This window comes from Chrysemys picta, chromosome 9 (assembly GCF_011386835.1).
Source record: "Chrysemys picta bellii isolate R12L10 chromosome 9, ASM1138683v2, whole genome shotgun sequence".
In the NCBI taxonomy this organism is placed as follows: Eukaryota; Metazoa; Chordata; order Testudines; family Emydidae; genus Chrysemys; species Chrysemys picta.
The window spans coordinates 66,651,606-66,666,414 of NC_088799.1; the positions used below are offsets into that span (position 1 = coordinate 66,651,606).

General features: G+C 42.7%; 1 long non-coding RNA gene across 1 annotated transcript in view; it reads right to left on the minus strand.

Moving 5' to 3' along the window:
• Positions 1-13,682: 13,682 nt before the first annotated feature.
• The window catches only part of LOC135973402 (uncharacterized), a 36,332-nt gene continuing 35,205 nt past the window's right edge, over positions 13,683-14,809 (minus strand). Inside the window, exon 3 of the long non-coding RNA XR_010590232.1 lies at positions 13,683-14,418. This is a non-coding gene — a long non-coding RNA (uncharacterized LOC135973402). The remainder of the gene's footprint in view (positions 14,419-14,809) is intronic.

Genomic DNA, 14,809 nt, shown 5'->3' on the forward strand with positions numbered 1-14,809 from the left:
GCTAGAATTGTGTTTTGATTTTCTGCATGTGAACTAAGTCATAAAAACATTTGTCTAACCATTTTCCATATGGTAGAGTTCTGCTGCATTGAAAACTAGTAGTGCTTTCTGTAAGCACTTTCCCCATCCCTCATGTGTATCCTTGGGCCTTTGGATATTCTGAACCCGAAGTGGGGTGGGACAGACCGAAAAATGTTTGTAGTGATCACAGCACCAGACAGTTACACCATTCAATTTCATGTGCTGTGAATCGTGGGGTCCAATGCTGAACCTGAGAACACCCTCCATTCCTCATATGTATGCAGGAGAGGCCACACACAACTCATGGAAACGATAATATTTATTAAAAGTACTAGTTGGAACACGTACTTAAAATATTTTAAAAAAGAAATGTCAACCACAATTTTTGAATCCATTAATGGAATGGATCTGTGACCACTCGCCAAATCTTTTAATGCCTCTGCACCTGTTGCCTGGCCCTCCCACTGACAAGGGGGGAACAACAGAGGAAAATCACTCTTGGGGGAAAACCGGGAATGTCTCCTGCCTTGGGACTTGGGGGCAGGCACTTGGTGGGGTTCAGGCTCATTGTTCCCCTTCTTGATGCTCAAGGGTGGATGCCCCATGAGAGATCTTGGCTGCTGGTGGAGGGTGCTGTCCCAGAGTCACACTGGTTTCCTGGTCTCTTCCTGGTCACTTGCATGGGGCAGATGATGGTTTATAGAAAGAGGGTCCTCTGGCTCAGCAGAACCCTGGGTGGCAGTAGGGAAGAGGTTGTGGTTCATGGACAGGTGCAGTGGCCCTGGCAGAAAATGCACCCCAAACTTGTTCGGCCACAAGTTTTATGAGCCCCTTCATTAGGTAATGCTCCCATTCCATGTGGTGTGCCTCCTGCTCCATGAACCAGTTCATCGAAGTCTCTTCTTACCGAAGAGCTCAGTCCTCTTATGCCCTGAGGAATTTAAACTGCTTGCTTTCTACTGTCCATACCATTCCCTATGAGCAGCTCTTCCAGTATCTTCAAGGACCCTGTGGCAACAATGGATGGGCTAGCTTGTTTCTAAAACTATGGTGCTGCAACCTGCTCCAGAAGTCATCCGCACCTTTGTGGAGTGTGGCTGTCTGAGTACCTGTGCAACAGGGAGATGCAAATACCACAGGGAAGATTTGGTGTACTCTGATGCATGCAACTGTGACAGTGACCTGTGTAGCAACAGAATATCAAACACATCAGACAGAGTCTGAGGGGGAGTAGAAATGTTTCAGCTATCTGCAAATTACTGTGGCTTTTTATGAGTAAATATAGCTGAAAGGGGTCTAGCATTAGCCATTCAGTAGCTCATAGTTATATGTAGGGGTTACATAAGAGTATATGATTATACTTTGTTATTCACACCATACATTTGTATACAACATTCTACAGCCCTTCTGCTAAGAGTCATTACTGTTATATAAGTAGTTTACATGTATTTTCATGATAATTAAAGTTGTACCATGAGTGCTTTAGGCTTCTGTCTTTGGCCGAGCAGATAATGTCAAAAATATATGTTTTATAATTAGAGGGTAGAGATCTGCATAAATTCATTAAAATAGCAGACAGAAAAAAGTTCTCAAATCAGTCCATTCTACAACTAATGACAAATATTTTGATGTATTTAATGCAAAGATATTTTATGCTTTTTCCATACTTCTGTTAAAGCAAGTCTGTAGTCACACAACAGTATGAGTTTGTTTGTACTATGTAATACATCAACATATTTGTCATTATTTGTAGAATGGCCTGATTTGAGAACTTTTTCTCTGCTAATTTAATGAATGTTGATGTATTACATAGTACAAACAAACTCATACTGTTGTGTGACTACAGACTTTTGTTTTAACAGAAGTATGAAAAAAGCATAAAATATATCACCTGGGGCTAAATATTTCCCCAAATTTCCAAAACAGTATTATTTTGTGTACATAGTTGCATTATCAATTGTATTTAGAAGCTTTTTGCCAATTTTGGGCAAAATTAAACTGTGTTTCTTCGTGTTAGGGCTGTTTTTATGAGTTTATGATTTTTTCTGATTGGATGCCTAATAACATTTAACCATTACACAGTATAGAAAAGCCTGCATGACTTGCAGCATGTACACCCACTCTGGTGATGACCACCAGATATGTGCCTAATGTGGTAGCAATGACATTTTTCTAGCTGATGGATTACCCATTTTGGGCAATAAGGGGTATGGGCTAGTAGACTACTTGGGTCTTCCAGGGCATCCACAGAGATCTAACACATGCCATTGTGTACCTATGTTTGGGGGGTTGGATGTATGCACCAGATTGGCAGTATTGCCTAGTGGTGAGAGTCCAATGGTTGCCTTGCCTGGTGACTATAACTCAGGGATTTGTCACCCACTGGCAAGAGTTGGGTTAGGGTAGGGGAACCCGGGCCCACTCTACTCCACTGGGTTCTGACCCAAGGCCCTTCAAAGAAGTAGCTCTTTCACAAGGTCTACGCATGCTCCCTAAGCCACTGCCTAACCTTGTTCCAGTCCCTCTGGAATCATCATGGGCTGGACTTGGGGGTCCCTTCTGTGTTCCCTTCTAATCTGTCTCCAGAGTCTCCTCTGCTGGCAATGGCAAGTCATCACCTTCAACTCCCGCAGTCAATGGGCTTCCAGTGGCTTGGCTATGAAGCTCGATCTGAGTGGCTTGGAGTCCCTGCTGGCTTCCCAGTGGGAAGCTCTGGCACCTGACTGCTCTTCTCCATAGGACTGAGCTGAGCTGCTCTCATTTGAATGTTCCCACTACTGGGAGCATGTCAAGCAGAAGTGAGGATATGTGGCTTCCTGTGTCCAGAGGAAACTCCTTAATCCTTGCCCTACCGGTGCAGGATGTGACGTTGCACTCCATATGTTTTATGGAAATATGCTTATGAGTGTGAATACGATGTAACTGGAATATGCTTTATGCAAAAGTGCTCTTGTAAGGTATCATAATAAAGGTTATAACCTACTGAATATATTCCTCCTATTCATATGAATGTATCATTCTTGTATCTGAAGCTAGAAATATGAAGTACAACTCCGACATCCTACTGAAATTATGCAAAGTGTGGGCCATTAATGGTGGGTTAGACTCTTGATGGCTCCCATTGACCCAGACAATTGGTTGTAAATGGTTTATTTACCTGCAAACCTTCCTGTGTATATGTGGGCCAAGGAAGAATGGAGACTAGGGGTCTTACAGTGACATGTGACCATGTCACATGATGCTGAAATCCATCTTAATCCTTATATTTTTTCATTGATGAGGTGGGGGTGGGGATAAGTAGAGACAAAAGATTCCCGTCTTGTGCCAAAGCTATAAAAGGGGGCGAAGCAGGACAAAGGGGCCTGCCAGTCATGAGAAAACCCCTGCTTGCCACCTGAGATGTCTGCTGGATCTAACAAAGACTGTAGCAGGGGAAAGGATTGGGCCCAGACTAGGAAGGAGTCTAGTCTGTGAAAGAAGCTTATTGGAACATCTTTGAGGGTGAGGTATTACCTGTAATCAGTCTCTTAATGTATTCGGCATAGACTTGCGTGTTTTGCTTTGTGACTTACTTTGTTTTGGCTGTTATTACTTGAAACCACTTGAATCCTACTTTTTATACTTAATAAAATCACTTTTGTTTATTAATATACCCAGAGTAAGTGATTAATACCTGGCGGAGCAAACAGCTGTGCATATCTCTCTATCAGTGATATAGAGGGTGAACAATTTATGAATTTACCCTGTATAAGCTTTATACAGAGTAAAATGGAGTTATTTGGGGTTTGGATCCTATTGGGAACTGGATGTCTGGGTGCTGGAGACAGGTAACCTGCTGAGCTGTTTTTAGTTAAAGTCTTCAGTTTTGGGGGCATGTCCCAGACCCTGGTCTGTGTTGCAGCAGGCTAGTGTGTCTGGTTCAACAAGCAGGGTTCTGGAGTTCCAAGCTGGTAGGGAAAATGGGCTCGGAGGTAATTTCAGCACATCAGGTGACAGTCCCAAGGGGATCTCTGTGACCGAACCTGTCACACAGGGTTGGTACACCCCATCACAGCCTATCACAGACTCTTAGGTTGCTTTTAAAGAGTTTGCCATAATGGTGGCAGCACAGAAGTTCTCCATTGCAATGTGCTGGATCTGCCATGAGTAATGGGGCAAGACAGGAAGGCGATTTAAATTACTTTGACAGTGGTAAAACCAGCATAATTGAAACCCCTGTCTTATCAGATCAGCAATACTTAAAGATCCCCCTTTCCCACAAACTCAACTCAAACCTCAACCTGAGAGACTAGACAAGCCTTGCAGCATGCCCGACTAGCAACCAACTCAGTCTCTGATAGACTGACAATGGAACCAAGTTCCGGGGGGTGGAAGTTCCCCTGCTAGACTTTGTCAGTGTTTAAACATGGGGATTGTTGACAAGACTGGCTCAGGTAATATAAACTAGAGAAGTGGAGAGCTGACAGTTTTCTCTAAGCTAGCCAAGACCCAAACTATATAGGGAATTACCCTTAAATTGTACCTAGAAACCAACTGGAAGCCAGTGTACTAACATAATATGTAAGAAATTCTTCACTAGCTACAGTTGTCAATTGGTCTTTATGAGTAGCCCCACATACAGCACATGGACAGTAATACAACCTAGATGAGACAAAGGCATGAATCACGATGGTATGGTGTGTATCTGAGATGAAAGGTTACAAATGCTTTACCAGGAGATGATACGGGAAAACAATCTCCCTTGACAACTACTACTGTCTGGGCAGCCAAGAGCAGCCATGGATCTACAGAAACACCATACGGAGCACACTGTTTGCAGAAAGTAGGCAGGGGCCCACACTCATGCATAGATCTCACTTTCATCAACTTCTCTTGCTATTTTCTCCACACTTACCAGCATCATCTGTTCTTCCCAGAATGAGCCTCAACTAGTTCTAAGCCAGCCCCAAAATGTGGCCGGACACTGGGAAAAACCAGCGCAACTAGACACTTGGAAGCAGCAATGGAAAGTGAGAGGCACTGTATAGTTGACTGATGGTGCTACAACCTAAACTCTCTCACTATTTGCCCCAGCAATGCTGTGGTCTGGAAACCTTGGTGCTTCTGGGCTGCCACTGCTTGGAAGAATTTGAGCATTCATTGAAACGGGTTTTATAACTAATTCCCGGATAAGAATGACTGGGCTTTGCACCTGATTGGCTGCTGCAGTGATAGCAAATCATTGTCAGGCAGACAATGGCACAGCATCTGGTTGGCTCAGTTTCAATCCATGGAAATCCCAGAGGCTATTGGTCAGTTGTGCATCAGCCCAACGATGGAGCACCACAGGGTTCTGTTCAGTTAACTCTCCTTCGCTATGTGTTCGAAGCTGCTAGTGGAGATAATTTGGAGAGCAGTGCCATCTGAATGGCCACTCTGCACTCCTAGGGCTCACCTCATTGTTGGCCAGCACTTTATGCCTTCACTATGCAAAATGCTATCATTCTCTTGGAGTATAATTTACACCTGTGCACAAGATGCAGGCCAGTGATGAAGTGGACCTTATGTCTAGCTGAGATTGAGGCCTGGATGATGGCTAGTTGGCTGAGTTTCCATACGGGCACAACAGAGGTGATGCTATTTGGATGGTGGAAAGCCTACATGTTGTATAGGGAAGGTGACAGAACAGAACCCAGCTGTATCCCACATCAGAATTAGTGTAGTGTTTTATCATCTTGCCATGGGAGTTCTTCTTGCTTCTGTAAAAAGCAACAAAGAGTCCTGTGGCACCTTAAAGACTAACAGATGTATTGGAGCATAAGCTTTCGTGGGTGAATACCCACTTCGTCAGACACGTCTTCTTGCTTCTGTATCACACTGTTAAGTAGTTCAGCCAAGGTGGCATTTTCCATGTGCATAAAGTGCTTGCAACAGTGTGAAGTTTGTTTTTGTTGTCCTGACTTAGGGGCTGGGACTGTCCGTAAATATTGGTCTTTTGACCCAAAGTGCTACACCTAAAATGATGAATTAGTAAAATAAGCAGGGTGTTATCTAGCTGTACACACATCTACCTATGCCAAACAAAATTAAACCATGTTTGAAAGGGTAAAAACTAATGATGGGTTATTTGACTCTAAACTTGGCCCAAAACCAACTCAAAACTTTATTGAAGTTTGCACATTTGTTAATGTCTTCTTTTTGTGGGCACATGCATGTGCGCATGCATATGTAAAACTATTGGTAGATATTTAGTTTCATCTACTTTTTAAAAAAATTTTCTTTCTAATGTAGATGAGACTTTGCAGTGGGACTATCAAGTAGAAGTGCCAGACCAGTGCTCAGAAATTGTTTTTACTCAGCTGCCAGGAACTGGCGTGCAGGAGTATTTCCAGTACAGTGAGTGGATGCATCTTGTTACCTATGATGAGTTCAATGGAACAAGAATAGTACCCTCAGTACATCCAGTCATGTAGTCAAGCATTTAAATCATAACTGAACCTCTGGTAGTTCAAGTTACCAAAACTCTGTAATCCCTCTGCCCCCATCATTTACAATACAGTTCAGTAAGTAGCACAGCTAAATACTCATGCTGGTAATTGACAGTGTTCATTAATAGTGCTTGTAAGTATCACCAGTTACTACACAGTGGTATTTTTCTGTTTTGCTCTCTCTCTTTTTAGGTGCTTATATCACTCCACCATAGTAGGATCTGCTATACCAATGTTACTATATTTCCTTTTCTAAGTACAAGGGGAGATATGATATGTCAATTTCTACTCTATGGTAGCAGTTGACAAATAGTGATATTTATATGGTGACCACTGTACTTGCCCCTGAAGTGTGATGGAATATTGATAATCTCATTAGTACTCATGTTAGTGATGCTATTTGATATTTTATTTAACTCAGAATGGTTCAGCCACACAACACGCTGAAATATACATATTTGTAACTGCTCGCCTGATGGTCTCAAGAGTATTATAAAGATTTCTCATGCAGTGTTTGGCCAATGCTAAATACTGTGAAGTGCCAGCAAAGCAGTTCTTGCAATTGCCCAAGCAATAAATGACAGAATCTTATAATATCCAAAGAGCTACAGGCAAGAGAACAGTTAGTAGTAGTTTTGAAAATACCAGCAAGGTTTTAACTCTCATTGGTATGCTCTGCTATATTAATATTGGGTGACATTTTTAAACATGTTTAATGCTCCTAAGTCACTTAGTTGATGCTGAAAATCTTCCATTTAGCTTTTGAAATGCTGTGCTATGGGTTCCCTGTCCCAGCTACCTCCGTGTCAGCTCTCCTCTTCAATCTCCATAATAACCCCTGCGCCTCCTTCACGTTGTTCTTAGCTACAGCCATTGTGTCAGCAGCATTCACATCAGTTTCATTAGCTGGAGGTACTGATGGCATCAGTCTATGAATCCTCCTCTCCTGGAATCAGACTTAGCAGCAGCAGCCTCTTTGTGGATGTCCTTCCCAACCCCCTAATTCTGACACATTGCTGCCTGGTCACTGCTGGGTTTCCACCATGAGATTTCATTGATCAGCGATAATTTTTTGGATAGTACCACCCCAAAACTTTGCAGGTTGGGAGGTGGCTACTGCTTACAAATGTATGTGGCCTTTTCCCCCGTGCCAGGCATTGGGAATGTCTGATAATGAAACAGAGAGGCAATGCTGCAAGGTACTGCTATTATCAAATAATAATGTAATTTGCAGGCAATAAAGGCTGAGAGAATTCCATTAGCCCAGGGATCTGTAGGCATCTGTCAGGAAGGCACTATCAGAAGATACTATGCAACAACCAAAGTGTGATCTTTCTCAGGGGACTCTTCCCCTTTCACAACTGAAAAATATCATATTGTGCAGCTTAAAAAAAATCAACTACAGTAAAACCTAAGTAGTTATTAGTTGTAACAAAGAAAATTCCAGAAGAAGGGACTGTTAGCGTAGGGAACTGTAGAGCTTTTCATCCCTGGAACACAAACATACATGCACACAAGCCTTCTGACAACCCCTGGCCATTTGCAACCATCCAGGTGTAAACCAGAGCAGCCTTGAGGCTGATCTATTTTGTGCTGAGGCGTGACTCAGAGACTGATGGCCCCAGGATCAGGACAACATAAAGCCACCTTTGCAATGTCTCTCCACAAGCCCTGCTGGATCTACCATGGCCAGTCTCCAGAATCTGGCTTTTTGGGGGCCAACTTCAGGTAAAACTTTACAGGTTCAAAATGTCTTTAAAAACACCCTTTTAATTTGCAGAAGAAATTCATACTCGTATCAGGGCAATTTTCAGTCAAATATCACACACAGCTCTGCTCTCTAAAGACTCACAGGTCTGCTAGCTGCTGTTCATGCAAGGAAATCCAAAGGGAACTCTGTTTTCCTGACTTGTCAGTTAGTCTGTGGATCCATGGATTCCTAATGCACTCATCACTGCAGCATCTAGGTGGCAAATAACCACAGGGAAGACTGCCAGAGGAGGCCTTTTATGAATTAAACTTGTTATCTGAAGAGAATGATCTCTTTACTTTACATAACTTTACTGTTACTGCTTGCTAGTTTTATTTTTATTACACATCTTTGTTTTACCACTCTTGTTGTTTGTGCTCATTTTTTTTAATCGCATTGTTCTGTTCCTGCTTGAGAATTATTCTCAATGTATTTGCACTTTTTCTGTACAGAGTTGCACTTTTTTGTGGTTCAGTTATTTTAATTCTGCGTTTTATTTTAAGTACATTGTTTTATTACATCACTTGTTAATTGTACAATTATCACTCTGTTCCTGCTTTATTTTGCAGCACACAGCAGCCTTCAAGCATTAGAGCAATGTGCCACTGACAGAAAAAAAAATAATGCCTACAGAGCCAAAGACACATTGTAGACAATTCTGTGTTATCTAATTATATGTTGTTTGGCAAATAGAAAAAAAATTAGTTTGTTTCACACTATTGAAAGGGTATTCAAAATTTGCCACAAGATCTCTCCATCCCATGAGCCGTATTTCACACCACAGATAATAGCAGGCCAAATTCATAGGCGGGATAAGTTACATGTTGGTAGGTCAGCAGAAGGTGCTGTAATTTGTAGAGGGCAGACGTGTGAGACTAGAAGAAAACCAATCATCAGGAGTGGGTATAAATGTACAGGCTAAAAGGAGCCTTCTTTAATCTATACCTTCTAACACTCTCCTGCTGGCTGGTTTTCCTGCTGCAATCCCACCCTTCCATCCTTGAAGTGCATCTTATTCTCTCATCAGCTTACTGGTACGTGGCTTTCATTACATTTATGTCCACCCTGGATTTAGCCCAAGGGCTCAGGGCCACCCACACCTTGTGCCCTGCCTGACCTTGTGATGAGAATGAAATTATATTTGTGCCACAGTGACAATATTATTAACAAGCTATTTAAATAGTGGATGTTCCTTATCCTTGCAACTTCTGGCTCTTATATTCAAGGAGACCAATGGACCATCTGCAACTGTAAGCTCATAACCTGCTTCCCTTTCAAAAATCCTTACCACCAAAGCTTTCTTGGGCAGCATGAGTTGTAAATTATGTCTAGTGAGGAAGGACTATCATGTTTCAGCCAAAAGTTTCACCAAGGTGTAGGCTTTCTTATGGTATTTCAGCAACTCTTCTTCTGGCCCAAAGCCAGGAACTGCAGAGAGATGAGGTAACAGCATCGCTTTTTTTAAACCTGAAAAAAATGTTTTAAAATTTGGGTGATGGTTTGGGTCAGTTCTTCTGCTACCTTAACCAAAGTGGGGAATTCATTTCCAGTTGCTTCACCATTTTGAAGCTGCTGAGCCAAATTCGATTCTCATTTATACCACTTTAAATCTGGAGCAACTCCATCAATGGATAAATCTCAATCTGTTTTGGAGCCTAATCCAAATGGGAATCTGTCCATCAACTTCAATGAACTTTGGATCAGGCCCTTAGTGCAGAATATGCCCCACTGGGTCCAACTCTAAAGTGAAAGGGAATATTAAAAAAATGAACAAGTAACACCACACTATTTGGTATTGTTGGGCAGATTTGTTAGTGCAGTCAGAACCATGTTAAACACCTTAACTAAAGGCTTTAGAACAGTCATACATATATACTGGCAAGCGTAAGGTGGGTAAATCAATACCACTTGGATGTGGACTATACAGATAAATTAGCTGTATCTTCAGATCAGGAATTTAGTGATGCTCCTGATCTGAAACACACATGTTAACAAAAATAATCTGGATAATCTTTCCCAGAAGCTGGGAATGGGCGACAGCGGATGGATCACTTGAGGATTACCTGTTCTGTTTATTCCCTCTGGGGCACCTGGCACTGTCCACTGTCGGAAGACAGGATACTGGCCTAGATGGACCTTTAGTTTGACCCAGTATTGCCATTCTTATGCATATGACGTCAATGGTGGGAAACAGATTAAGTTGAAAGGGCAAGGCAAGATGGCATGCTCCTAGCAGAAGGGGCATGGATGGTGCGCCTTACTCCGATTGCATCTCCTGTGAGAGCTATAGAAAATAAGATAAGGAAGATCTATTGCAAAATATATGGGATGAAATTCTAGTCAGTTACACCAGTGTAAGCCCATAGTGGTTTCATTGACTTCAGTGGAATTTCTCTGGTTACATCAATGCTAGTGAGAAGAGAAGTTTGCCTGTGGAGACCACTTATGGACCATATTGATAGATCTGACTCCGTTGGAGGGCAATATGTAATACTTGTGGGAAGGACTACTGTTCAGTGAAGTCAATCTTTGGTATGGTTGAGTTCTGTTCTGTGCTTTGGGTATACTGTGTGTCCAAGACGATGGAACATGCTTGGAGGGTTAAAACTTATATGTACCAAATTCCTAGCTGAATACTCGGGGATGTATTTTGCTCTAACTGAAGCCCAGACCATTCCTTTCTAAGTTAGTGAAATTGCATGGTGCATATCAGGACTGAATTTGGCCCTTTTTGGTGCTAAACGCCTAGGGTCTCATTTTTTAAAAATTCTCAGCTAGGCTTCCCACTTTCCACCCACAAATAATTGCAAGTGCCAGTTTACTGACTCCATTGTGAGTGCAAATGATGTCTAACCGCCTGACTTGAAGCCACAACCCCATAGACGTCTACAGGCCCCCATCTGCATGCTCAGCATTTTCTCCCACAATTATTTGCAGGTGCAAAATGAGAAGCCCGTTTTAAAAACAAGGTTCTGATTCTGATGTTACTCACACCAGTCTGACACTGATGTAATTCTGTTGACATCAGTAGAGTTACTGATTTATACTAGCGCAAGTGGCGCAGAATCAGGTACATGGCCCTTTTTACATATACACAGACATATACATAAATAAATGCCATAATGTTATACTTTTATTTGTCACATAAGGCACCCTGAGAGTTGGTTTAAGATACTCAGCTCTGCAATTTGCTGCTCATGTAATGCACTACAGGTATTCCTTGGTGTTCCTAATTACATAAAGGTTTCATTTGCAAACCCATTCTGTATATTAATTTGGAAGGGTTGTGTCAGCTGGCTGCTGTATCTTTTTTGTTAACAAGAAACCAACAATTTGTGAACCGTTTATAGAATGAACCTGAATGAAGACTGGAAATACTGAGATTCACCAGATAACCCTCAGTATCTCATTTGTTTTACAGTAATTTGATGCTAGCTGAACACAGTAGTCAACCTCTTTTACTCCTGCTTCCAGGGTAGAACAGCAGGAATGACAAACCTTATTCTTTATTTCAGGAATAGCACACATCAGTGAGAGAGACCAGAGTTGCACCCTAGGAGAGTGTGGGCTGGGGTGGCTCTGAGCAATTCTGATTACTGGAGTTTGTTTTGTAGACAAGAAAACCACAGAAACTGTCTAAGAAATTGGATATTGAACTAAAGCCTGGATTTCCCACCCCTCCCCCGTCAAGTCTAGAAAGTTTTGAGAACCATGAACCAATACACAAAGGGATTACAAAATAAGGGCCTGATCCAAAGCCCATTGACATCAACAGGAGTTTCTCCACTGACACCAGTAACCTTTGATTGACCATAAGAGACAGACAATGCCATTGGGGCAAGATTGAAATAAACTAGAAGTGGATTAAGGTGCATAAGGGATTTCTTTTTAATGAAAAATTTACATCAAATCTACACCATTCACCAGTAGGTTTCTCGCCCTAATTCACCCTGGGTCAGTAGTGACCAAAAATGGCTGTTGGGCTTCTGTCTATTAAAAGGAGATAGTTGACTCCATCCATTCTCTAGGGGGAGAAGAGTTCCTTTCATTTATGACACTCTCACAATGTCATAGAAGGACAGAAACGTAGGGCTGGAAGGGACCTCAAAAAGTCATCTAGCCCAGTCCCTTTAACGGAAACTGGACCAAGTATACCTAGACCATCCCTGACAGATGTTTATCTAACTTCTTCTTAAAAACCTCAAAAGACAGGGATTCCACAACTTCCCTTGGAAGCCTATTCCAGAACTTAACTATCATTATAGTTAGAAAGGGTTTGGTAATATCTAACCTAAATCTACTGTGCTGCAGATTAAGATGATTATTTCTTGTCCTGCCTTCAGTGGACATGGAGAACAATTGATCAAACTCCTCCTTGTAACAGCCCTTAACATATCTGAAGACTGTTATCAGGTCCCCGCTCAGTCTTCTTTTCGCAAGTCTAAACATGCCCAGTTTTTTAACCTTTCCGCATAAGTCAGGTTTTTAAACCTTTTATCATTTTTGTTGCTCACCTCTTAAACTCTCTCCAATTTGTCCACCTCTTTCTTAAAGTGTGCTCCATACTGGACACAATACTCCAGCTGTGGTCTCACCAATGCTGAACACAGCAGGAAAATTACCTCCCAGGTCTTACATACAACATTCCTGTTAGTACACCCCAGAATGATATTAGGCTTTTTTTGGCAACTGCATCACATTATTGATTCTCATTAAATTTGTGATCCATGTAAGATCTACTACACACTTTTCAGTAGTACTATAGCCTATCGTTATTCCTCATTTTGGAGTTGTGCATTTGATTTTTCCTTCCTAAGTGTTGTACTTTGCACTAGTCTTTCTTGTATTTCATCTTGCTGATTTCAGACCAATTCTGCAATTTGTCAAGATTGTTTTGAAATCTAATGCTGTCCTCAAAAGTACTAGCAACCCCTCCCTGCTCGGTGTCATCCTCAGATTTTATAAGCATCCTCTTCACTCCCTTATCTAAGTCATTAATGAAAATACTGAATAGTACCAGACCCAGGACAGATCCCATGCAGGACCCACTAGATACATCCTCCCAGTTTGACAGTGAACCATTGATAACTGCTCTTTGAATACGGCAGGGATCGGCAACCTTTGGCACGCGGCCCATCAGGGAAATCCGCTGGTGGGCCGGGGTGGTTTGTTTACCTGCAGCGTCCGCAGGTTCGGCCGATCGCAGCTCCCACTGGCTGCGGTTCGCCGCTCCAGGCCAATGGGGGCTGTGGGAAGTGGCGCAAGGCCAAGGGATGTGCTGGCTGTCGCTTCCCACAGCCCCTATTGGCGTGAAATGATGGTGAACTGCGGCCAGTGGGAGCCGCGATTGGTTGAACCTGCGGACGCTGCAGGTAAACAAACCACCCCAGCCCGCCAGCAGATTTCCCTGATGGGCCGCGTGCCAAAGGTTGCCAGTCCCTGGAGTAGGGTCTTTCAATCAGTTTTGCACCAACCCTATAGTAATTTAATCTAGACCATATTTCCCTAGTTTGCTTATGAGGATGTCATGTGGGACTGTGGCAAAAGCCTTATTAAAATCAAGAGGGGCTTGATGACCTCTCATAGACTCATAGACTTTAAGGTCAGAAGGGACCATTATGATCATCTGGTCTGACCCCCTGCATGCCGCAGGCCACAAAACTGTCCCTACCCTTCCCTTGACTCTGCTGATGAAGTCCCCAAATCCTGTGTCTTGGTGACTTCAATTGGCAGAGAACCCTCCTGCTAGCGATCCCTGCCCCATGCTGCGGAGGAAGGCGAAAAACCTCCAGGGCCTCAGCCAATCTACCCTGGAGGAAAATTCCTTCCCGACCCCAAATATGGCGATCAGTAAGACCCCGAGCATGTAGGCAAGAGTCTCTCAAGGTCCCTTCCAGTCCTATGATTCTGTGATATATCATGTCTGCAGTTTCCCACTATTCACTAGGCCAGCAGCCCTGTCAAAGAAATTTGGTCCCCTTATTAATTACTTAGGAGAAAGGACAAGGAAGAAATGGGCATGGAGGACGAACCACCTTCTACCCTCCCTGGGATGGCCCTTCTAGGTCAGGGTGGAGAGACAATGCCTGGAGCTGGAATCTCCTCTGGCCATGCCACTCCCGCTGGGTGGATAAATGGCTTTTGTTGCAGGGGCTGTGAGTTCATTCCATAGCATCAACACTAAAAAAAAGGGTTTAAAAAAAATCAGTTAATGAAAGCAGTTCTTGACATTTGAATCCTGATTGCATCTGCTATTGCTGACACAAAATGAAACATGGCATAAGTGTCAGCCCTGAAGCAGCCATGCTTTGAGCTTATGGCATAGAGCAGATTGGGGAAAATAAAACAACTCCACTTATCCACAGACAGTGCACAAGGCTGTATTATTTTTGTAATGATCAGCGATCTCACAGAAAGCATGCAAATGACTATTTACTATGGACATCATACAATCTTCTTGTAAATCATGAAATTCAAGCTCTGAGGTCCCTGGGGGTTTCACCTCATTCAAGGACTGAGTAAAACGTAGGGCCAGATTGTGTGTGGTTGCGCTGTTGATGAACGAGAGGAT